Source organism: Psittacula echo, assembly GCF_963264785.1.
Source record: "Psittacula echo genome assembly, chromosome: 9".
NCBI lineage: Eukaryota > Metazoa > Chordata > Aves > Psittaciformes > Psittacidae > Psittacula > Psittacula echo.
In genome coordinates, this window is record NC_137745.1 from 23,707,121 (window position 1) to 23,717,007 (window position 9,887).

The window sequence follows — 9,887 nt, forward strand, 5'->3', positions numbered from 1 at the left end:
AATTTAGACTACTCCTCTCCATAGTTCATACCCATTAGCTATATTCTTTACAGTAGAACAAAAATTGCTTAAAGCAATCTAATGAGAAGTACTACATACTATTCAAGCTACGCAGGTTTTTTTTTTTGTTATGTCTTACGCCTAGAACAGATCCAAATATCTACAGGGTAAGGTAATACTAAAGGGCACTTGACTGCTTTCATTTTATTTAAATTTTTTATTGTTCAGTATTTTGTTCCTGATAAATCTTTGTTAGCTGTGAGGAAGGATCACAAATTTAAACAAGAAAAACAAGTGATTGCAAGAAGTGGAACCATACATCACACTACCAACTTCACATTATGTTTTAAGTGTACAAAAACTAAAAATGTGGGAAAACTTGTACTAGTATTTCTAAAACCTTTCAGACAGGTTTGGTTGTTACTCTTGCAATTTCAGTAATTTCTGGAAGTCCATCTTAGTTTTTTTTGGTTTCTGATACAACAACTACAGTATTAACAAAATGAAAATACTTACTGACATTTTCTTTTAATGGAAAGAAATTCCTCATAAGCCCATGGTTATAACCTTTAAGAATATATACAGTCTTTAAGAACAACTGGTGTAAAAATTAGTGGATACAAAATTTACTATACCATTATCAAGTTGTGGGCCTTCAGTCAACCCAAGAAATATATTCTTTCTCTCCTTTCCCTTTTTTTATCTACTTTCTGAGCAGATATAATATTCACAGTGAAACATTTTATGGTTACCCCACACATTTACAGTGCTGCAGTACCAACCTCAAGTACTTTTGGCTTTATGAAGGAGGAATACATGTATGTGTTCATTACTTTATTTAAATAGTGTTACTTACAGTGTATACACATCTATAACTTTATAATTCTATTAATAGAAACATGTTGCATATTAGGGAACCTTTATAAATTTTCAACTACTTCAGATTTTAAGTATAAGTGAACAGAGCACAAAACGCAAATCTAAACTAATAGAAGCTTTTTTGAAAGGCTTGCTGAGCTTTTAAAAAGCTATCAACTTACACTATTCAAATATAGTACAAGTATTGTATCTGTTATCACAAACTTTCTGCTTTTAAAAAACATTTCTGAAGCAAAATGTAGCTTTAAAGTAGAATTAAAGATACTGACTTTGTAGAAACCAGTTATATTCACTTCTTAAAGTTTAAGTCAAACTGATAATCACTGAAAACTTTCTAGCTGTCTTATTACATTAATCTCATTCAGACGGAACATAGAATTGTATTGCACTTTTCATTCATTACTATTATCACATCTCATCTGTGGCAAATACAATGTTATTATTTAATAAAGATTTTAAGGTTCTCAGGGAACAAAACAACTCCTAATCTTATGCCTGTATTAGAGATACAAGAAAAATATAATAAAGTTCAAAATTAATGGAATATCTAGATAAATATTGTTTGCTCTGGTAATTACATATGGTATAATTAGAAAAATATCAGAAAAAGGCAGTAACATCACCAAGAGTAAGGAATACTTTCTATAAAAGCGACACTGAATAGCCAGAACTGACCAGTTCAGAAGAAGAAATGGCTACGGGGAGATATAGAAGATACCTGCAAAACCGTGAGTTGCATACGCAGCATGGGTTTGGGAATCAACTGCTCCAGAGCAAGGCCAAGGAGCCATCAAATGAAGCAAGTATGTATCAGGTACAAAGTAGACAAACAAAAGTTTGTAAGCAATGAACAGTCAAGCCCATTAAACTGGATGCCTGGGAACACATTGGACACAGCAGCAATTTCATACATTTCAAGGAAAGACTGGATAAATAATTGCATTTCTTGGAAGAAAGGTTGTTAAAGAGACAAAGCACAGTAGGTACAAAAGTGCTGAGCTGAAAATTGCTGGAGAATGGAAGAATACTGGGACACGGGATGAGTCAAGAATCATGCATGTTTATCCTGTTCTCAGTCTTCCCAAAGCATTTGCTTATGACAACTGCTGGAGACAGGATATTCTAACACTAACCTTTATTTTGAATTCCACACCCAGTTCTATGTTTTCACTATCCTGGACTAAGTCAACATGCTGGTATTGCTCTTCACTATTTATAAATTCTTATTGCCTAGATACAGTTGAATTTTAAACTTTTTTTTTTAAGCACTATCAACTATGGTTAGATGCCGAGGCACAGCCTAGTCAAATTTGGGAACAGCATGCGCTCCATGTTGCAGTGCTCTGTAGCAGAGAGGCTTTCATACTGATTCAGGTACACAAAGCAGCCCAGATGAGCGTGGAGTTCTACATAAACCAAATTACACTGCTACATAACCACACAGATTTTGCTATTAAAACATATTTGCTTCATGTTTCTACTGGTATTTATTCTCAGAATATTAAATCGGCTTTTTAAGCAGGAAACAGATTCATAAAATGAGAACTAAACATGTATTAAAATGCTTATTTTATCAGTAACAGCAAAACCTAATGCGTATTCAACAGCTTAACTGATTTCTTCACAACAGAGTCAGTAAACAAATACTTTTTTTCTTCCCCACAATCCATATTATTGTATGGTATTTGTAGGGTATTACTGTAGGGTATTGAAAAAATCAAAATAAAGAGAAGTAACAGCAGTTTAATCTGACTTGTTACATTTGTTCCTTAGGCCTCAAAACAGTGAGAATATATTTCACCTTTTACCATTTTTTGTTACTGATGGTATTTAATACTTATAAAGCTTACTCTGTGAGATATTTACTTTAGTGTGCTGACAATAAAAGTTACTTGGCTTAGGAAAGAAGCTCCTCTATAAAAACCAGATGGTTTACATTTCAAGCTTCCCTGACTTCTTTTAACATATTCACATTCCACTGTAACAATATGAATCAATTTCCTTCTTTGATTCCCAACTTGATCATTGCAAGCAATAAATTCAGGAATTTCTTACCTGAAAAACACCAAGGGGGAACATACTGGTTTTTTAACAAGAAACCTATACGCTGAAAGAGATTTCACAATCATTTTCCAATACTATCACAGAAGTATGAACTTTTCATGTATAAACCGAACTGTGCATACACTATTGGAATTTATGGAACTAGTTACAGAACTCCACAAATGTACATATCTATCATCCAATGTTTTAAACAATTTTATCCAAAAATTACATTTCTACCAACCTAACTAATTTTAAAGGAAAATAAATACTTTGATCTCGTACTTTATTGCACAAATTCATCATCTACAGGAAAAAAAAAAAAAAATCAACCTTCCCCATTATAAAGCACAACACAAGGAAAAAGAAGATAAATATGAAGATTATCCATAAACACGGAGAGTAAAGTAGATGTATGACTAACATAAGGAACAAACGACAGGCACATAGTAGTAAAAAACATATAAAGCCTTAGTGCCCTAACCCTAGTGTCCACGTAGACAAAGTAATGGCTGTCAAGAAATGACAACATTGTTATAAAGAAATAACGTCAATTCAGGGAGGAATTCTAAGAAATTTTCATAAACTGAAGGAGGTTGGCTTTTGATTCAGGATATAACTGACGACATATAGGCAAAGTTCTAGAGAACATACAGTTCTACAGAGAGGTCTGGGTAAATAGCTGACAGTACCATTCTTCTAGTTACCATTTGAATTTGTAGTTTGATTTCTGTTTACTATTGTGCATGATTTGTAAAATGGGCTTAATTAATTTGTAACATAATTACTGGTACAAGGAGTCTGTTTCTTTTCCAGAAATGCAAGGAATAAAGGTAATGTCTTCAGCTTTAAAAAATCTTGATTATAAATCAGAAACATATGGAAGGATGCTCATACAACCACTAGGGCATTTTTCAGCTGTGTCTATTTTGCAGCTGGTAGCCCTAACAGTGACCTTAACTTAATCTAATTCACTGAGCCTTGGATATAGTTGCAGCTTTTCATAAAAATACTGAAGGTGTTTATGCTTAACTATTTAATTTCCAGTACTTTTTTGGTCATTCTGAATCTTTACGAACGTTCTAATTTTTTTCTGCAAGACATAATGACAGTATTTATTTTACATTTAATACTAACTCCAAACCCTCCTCCGTCCCTCAAGGATGCTGAATTGGAATATACTTTACTTAATAACACACAATGCCTCTTCCATAGTATCACCTTCAGTCCAATTTCTGTGTATTGCTCAAGAACAAACCAGGAGACTGCTTACTCCCTTTTAAGTACTCTGGCTTTTTGTTCCCAGAATGAATGCAGCACAAGCGCAGTCATTAAACTGCCTTAAAAACTATTGTTACATCCCTGAATCAGGATCTCAACAGAAAGCAGAAGGGGATGCAGGAATTACAGAGAAGTTCCATATCACACAATGCACACAGTACACAATATACATGCAGCAGTCAAAACATGAAGCTGTACGTACCATTACAGAAATAATTTTAGGATGTAAAAATTAATCAGGCCACAAAACAGTCAAGCAGAAAAGGCCTGCATTATAGAAAAATAAAATGATGTAAAGAACAATCCAGAATACTTATTTGTTTTAGGTTAAAAAAGAAAATAGAAACATTGAGTTCAGTTTTAACATCACTTCATGCCTTTGTTCTCTTTAACAGTAAATCTGTTTCACTGCTTGCAGATTATTTTATACATGTTCAATAGCCACCTTTTACTGTAAAAACCTTTTCAATTACGATTATTCCAACCCAGAGCAGCTGGTAAGCATTGTAACGTCTCACTTCATAAGAAGGACACACTAAGGAATATTGAACATGTTACCTTCCACATGGAGGAAAAAAAAGATCACATACAAAAGATCACATACAAGGCTGTTCAGCCTGGAGAAGAGAAGGCTGCGTGGAGACCTCAGAGCAGCCTTCCAGTATCTGAAGGGGGCCTACAAGGATGCTGGGGAGGGACTATTCATTAGGGACTGTAGTGACAGGACAAGGGGTAACGGGTTCAAACTGAAACAGGGGAAGTTTAGATTGGATATAAAAAAGAAATTTTTTACTGAGAGGGTGGTGAGGCACTGGAATGGGTTGCCCAGGGACGTTGTGAATGCTCCATCCCTGGCAGTGTTCAAGGCCAGGTTGGATGAGGCCTTGGGTGCCATGGTTTAGTGTGAGGTGTCCCTGCCCATGGCAGGGGGGTTGGAACTAGATGATCTCAAGGTCCTTTCCAACCCTAACTATTCTATGATTCTATGAAAATTCAGGATTGTATTTAGGTCAGAAAATGCCCATAAAGTTTTTAAAAGCTTTCCTAATTTCTCCCTATCTCATTCTGTCACTGACATATTTCTACCCAAGAGAAGACATTAACTTCTGAACATTCTGCATAGGTGATTCCCAGTGTTCATCAGGCATAAGTAAGCTAAGCAATAATCCATAGTACTTTCTTCCAAGGACACTTAAAAAATAACAAAACCCCCAAACTACAGAACCAGCCAACATCGTCCTGTAGAGACTATGATACAAGATGAAAGCCAAGTTCTTTAAGTGGCTACAAAAATACACTTTCTTTGCCTAAATACAGAACAAACCTGAGTATTTAAAACTAAAAAATAAAAAATAAAGAATCTCAGCTTTATTTCATAAGGAATATCTTGATTTCAACCTTATAGCACTCTCCCTAGTGCTGCCTCACAGCCCTATTAACCCATGCACCCTAGAGATAAGTGCTAAGTTTTGTTTGGTGGTTTTTTCCCCATTTTTCTTCTTCCTTTTTTTCCTTAGTGTTATGCCTCACATCACATCATCATGAGTCTTCAGATAGGCATTGCCAGTCCCTGCTTCCACATAATTCCTGCAGACACCCTGGAGAAGTAATTTCCAACCAACCAGAAAAGGAAGGCTACTTCTCCTCTGGTTATCTGGCTTTTTTTAAGTCAATCAGTTCTTCAGTACCTTGCAGGGGTTCACCAGGAACAAGTGCCTCACAGTAAGAATTATCAGCAACCAACCCTCAGTTCCATTATAAAGCACATTACACCATTTTAGAGCAATGCTAAAAGAAGTACAGAAATGCTCTCTCCTATAATTTTTGTACTCTAGCTGCTAAGGATTAAGTACAAAATGCTAAGCACCAACATGATAAAAAACCAAAACAAAACAAAACCCAATATGCTAGCACCTATGAGAACTGCTTTTTGCCAAAACTCACAGAAAATGAAGAAAACTGCCCTCCCACTTAAATGGGTGTAATTTTCTCTGGCAACAAACGATGGATGAGAGCTGCTCCTAACAGCTTTGTGGTATGCACCTGCATGATTAACTTCTAAGAAAAAAATGGTATCTTTTTTTATCTGCCTTTTGTAGTGCTGGTAGGAAGCTGAGAATAGAAATGAACTAGTGATACTAAAGCTCTGAGCAGGTCAGAATACGAGGCCACTTCAAGACAAGATCAATTTGACCTGGACATCAGCCAGTTCAAATAACATACAAAATCCACTTGTCTGCCTGCAAAACAAAATCATTCCTCAGGGCTTCTAGGATATTTTCAGCTCGATTTTTTACTTTACCTGCTCTTGACATGTAAACAGTACTAAATACTAGATTCCTTCCCAGATGCTGGATTTAAATCAGCAACATGCATAGGTTGGAGTATTACCTTAATTTCTGCCTTCGTCTCCCATACCTTTCCTACCTCTGCTGTCTGTATCCCATCCAACTTTTTTCTTCTCATCCATTCTCTTTTTCTCTCTTAAAAGCTTTTTATTCTTCATTGTCTCACCTGACAGAAGGCAACATTGTGGAACAAATACCATACCTACTCTGTATGCAAACCTTATCCTCTAAAGTTCAGTTTTTCTGAAAGCAGAATCCAAAAAGCAAGTGTCCCTTGTTAAATTGACTTGGATTCCCTCTACTAGAAGTAAAGAGGTGCTACACTTAATTTATACTTTCAGCTACATTTCATATCCTTACAAAATTGTAGTGAAATTTGTAGCATTCTAATTTAAGACAGGATTCCATTTCAACACAATTAGTAAAATAACCATTTTAAATTCGTAACATTTCAGGTGAAAGTATTTTGTGGGGAAGTCAGTGAGTGAAAATGAAGTAACATGGGTAAAAAAAAGGCACATCTGACAAATCAGAAAGCATAATCACCTCATCATGGCTCTTGTCAAAAAGTGGAGCTCAATGAGTTAACACAGCTTGCTTAGTATATTAGTACTTTCTAAGTATATAGATTCTTGTAACTACAGTTCAAACAACAGATAGGTATACATCAAACTTTGAAGCACTTAATGCTTAGAAAGTACTTTCTGCTTGTCAGAGTGAATACTTCCTGACAGCTTCCCTACTGCTGACGTCTATGAACCACATTTTTTCTTTTCAGATTATTTGAATATTACGGTTATTTCAAGAATAAAGAAGCACCGCTGCTGAAAAAAGCAATACTATCCCTTCCTTGTTTGCAGCCACTTGCACTTGTACTTTCCCTTCCTTGGGTACGAGCAGCTGTTACATGTTCAGATAAAACCAATTTTTATCTGAAATTAGTTGTTGATGCTTTTTCTTCTTCCTGGCACAATGGATGACAAGCAGATGAAATACAGGACAAGAGTATTTCTTTATTTGGCACTGACAGTTTAAAGTGACAGTAAAGCTATACTGTAAGGTAAACCTTGATGACATCATGCCAAAGTAATTGCTTAACATATCCCTCTTCAAACTTATTTCTAAAAAAATATAAAAATAAAAGCAAGTGTCTATGAGTTTCTTATGAATGCTTAGATAATAGTGAGTACACACATTACACAGTGGTTTTGTGGTAAACATACCACTGAAATCTTGTGTTCCTGATGAACCCAGACTTTCGACTGTCTTCTGCAGAAGTTGTTACTAAAATCTTCCAATATTAGAGCCTCTTCTCCTCTTGTATATCAAAGCAAGTAAGAATTTTCTTGCATGAAGACTGCCTAAATTTTTAAGGCCTTATCTAGTAATTTTTGCTCTTTTTAAAAAATTATCATATATATATTTCAAAACCTAAGCTATTTCCAAGATATTCCATGGACTGGATTTTAAGATTTCAGAACTTAGAAAGTAAATCATCATAAGAATATAACAGATACATTTAATAGTTTATATCATGCTTTCAGCTTCAATGCTTAATACTTTTCCCTTAGAACATTTATCCTTTGAGTACATTCAAAGCATTGGAAAAATGTGGATGCCCCAGAGCCAGACAAAATCTTAATCTGTTTACTTGGTAGTGGGGTGGCAGCAGGGAAGAGACAAGCAGAAAGCAGAGCTGCAGTCATGACTTCCAAAACATGCATAAAACCATGAGTGGTGGTAAGGTAGTATTGACACTGCAATTTTTTTGTTGCTTCCTCAGCAAACCCACCCCCTCTATCACACACAGTGCTTCCCACTACAAGTTTCCATGTACTGCAGCAGAAACCACCTTAACCCAGCCACTTCAAAACTTTTGTTGTTCCAGCTGAAGAGCAACCAAAGGTGATTCATAATCCAATTCCATTATTGTCAAGCCTCTTCCATTTATATTTGTTATATACCTACAGCAAATTCATTATCCTAGAGCAAACTCCAAGTCCAAACTATAATATAACATCCTTAATTTGCATATGAGCTAAACTAAAAACATTTTTATAAAGTCCTAGTGAGTTCAGAAAGTGGTAACTCAAACTGGAAAAAAAGTTTAGAGAGTAAATGGTTGTAGCCACTCTCCAATTTGCAGATTTACTACAGGTATCTGGTTTCTAAACAAGGCAGCACTTACAAGAAAACTTAACCAAATAGGTTTACTGTTTATCCCCAACATTACTCTAGCCAACACTGATAATATAAGAAAAAAAAAAAAAAGTCTGAAAATGAAAGAGAAATGTAAATCTGCATATATTCCCAATAAATCTTATTGCTACATACTTTTAAAAACTCAAAGGCTACTTTGTAAATTTTCAGGCTGGTCATCTGGCTCCCATTTGTACTGACTGCCAAAAAGACGTAATAAGGAAAAGATGGGGAGGAAGAAATGCATTAGAAATCCAGAAAATTGCAGCTTGTAGTTCAGATGAAAATTCTACACCTGGACAGTGCTAAGTTATCTATAGAACTGACACAGAACTTCACTCAAAGCAAGTGTTTATTGCAAAGCCAATTTTTCAATAAATTGTCAAGGCATTCAATGAAGCATTTAGTCATGATTTGTCTGAAAAACTCAACACACACAGAGAACTAAAAAAGTATTTTTTGTTTCCAGCACTCTTCAGACTGAAAAGCTTCCATTTCATACTTACGTGAAACTTCTCTAAACATATACAACATTTTATTATTAGTAAAAAGTGACTAATACAGTATACGTATGTTTTGGCTCTACCTCTCAGAAAGCAGCTGCTCTGTCTCTTAGCTAAACCATTAAACAAAATGGGTAACACATGCTTTGTTATAGACCTCTGGTTTGAACAATTAGAATCTGATTTACAGAAAAAGCCTTAGCAGTTTTAAAGAGTACATTGTCACAAAGCTTAAGGCTCCCATTTTAATAAGTAATAGCAAAAGTAGGATGAGCTAGACAGGCTTAACATTTACAAATCTATTCAAAGTACAACCCCCCTGCTCCAGGATATTACCTCTTACCCTAGGGAAAGAATGCTGGCAAAGCATTCTCTACCCCATGGAAAGCACTTTTCAGACTGTCAGATTTTGAAAGAGTATTCATTTCAACAATCTGGATGTAATTCGTAAATTTACTCTTTCAATCAATTCGCTTCAGGTTAATCTATAGATAAGCATATCTGGATTTATGACAATCACAGAAGAACTCTGAATCTGCTAAAACAGTAAGTGGACTTTTTTCCTAAAATTATATTAACCTAAAGTTTAAATAAAACAGAAAAAACATGTTGTGAAAAGATTTTTAAAAGTATT

At 35.0% G+C, this 9,887-nt stretch overlaps 1 protein-coding gene across 1 annotated transcript in view; it reads right to left on the reverse strand.

Moving 5' to 3' along the window:
- Positions 1 to 9,887, reverse strand: part of CENPP (centromere protein P) — a gene marked incomplete at its 3' end in the record, with an annotated part of 145,552 nt that overhangs the window by 103,616 nt on the left and 32,049 nt on the right. The gene's annotated exons all lie outside the window — the stretch shown is intronic.